Source organism: Buceros rhinoceros, unplaced genomic scaffold (genome assembly GCF_000710305.1).
Source record: "Buceros rhinoceros silvestris isolate BGI_N320 unplaced genomic scaffold, ASM71030v1 scaffold5603, whole genome shotgun sequence".
Taxonomy (NCBI): Eukaryota; Metazoa; Chordata; class Aves; order Bucerotiformes; family Bucerotidae; genus Buceros; species Buceros rhinoceros.
The window spans coordinates 59,306-59,978 of NW_010405266.1; positions in this window are offsets into that span (position 1 = coordinate 59,306).

A 673-nucleotide genomic window follows, 5' to 3' on the forward strand; every position below is an offset into this window, starting at 1 on the left:
GCCTCTTCCCCAAGCCAGCACAGCATTTAGACACAACACTGTAGAAGTACGGGATAATGCGCCTACAGCTGTTTTATTTTTTTCTCTTTCCTTTTTATGGTGAGGTACATTGTTAAAACTCCTATGCTCAAGGAAACTTTCACACTGCAACACCTGCTTTTACAGACTTTCTTTAAAGAGATTTGGGGGTGGATGGAATTATATAAATATATATATATATAGTCAGGGTTATTGGCTGTGCACTTCAGCAAAATACATTTAATGATATAATATGGTCACTGTGATATTTACAGATGAAATTTATCTAAGGAAATGCTGCTTCTGAAGCACATTTGCAGCTAACAGTAAGGTACCTGTTAAGTAGCTTTTGCTCTTAATGCTGAGGGATAAAAGTTCCAAAGCCTTATATGAATGCTGATATATCCTGCCAACATACATGTGTGCGTGAGGGGGTGTTTGTGAGTGTGAGTGGATGTAATGTAACATAGCATAGGTTGAGTTCTTATTACACTAGCTGTAGCATGTCCCAGTACATGACAACAAAGAGGTGGCCTGAATTTTAGAGAATATGTGCCCACGAGGGAAGCAGAGGCTGTTTTGAGGAGCTTTGCATTCTGCTATAGCCCTCCAAGTCCCAGTTTGCACACTGGCTGCAGGCAACAGCCGTTCAGCA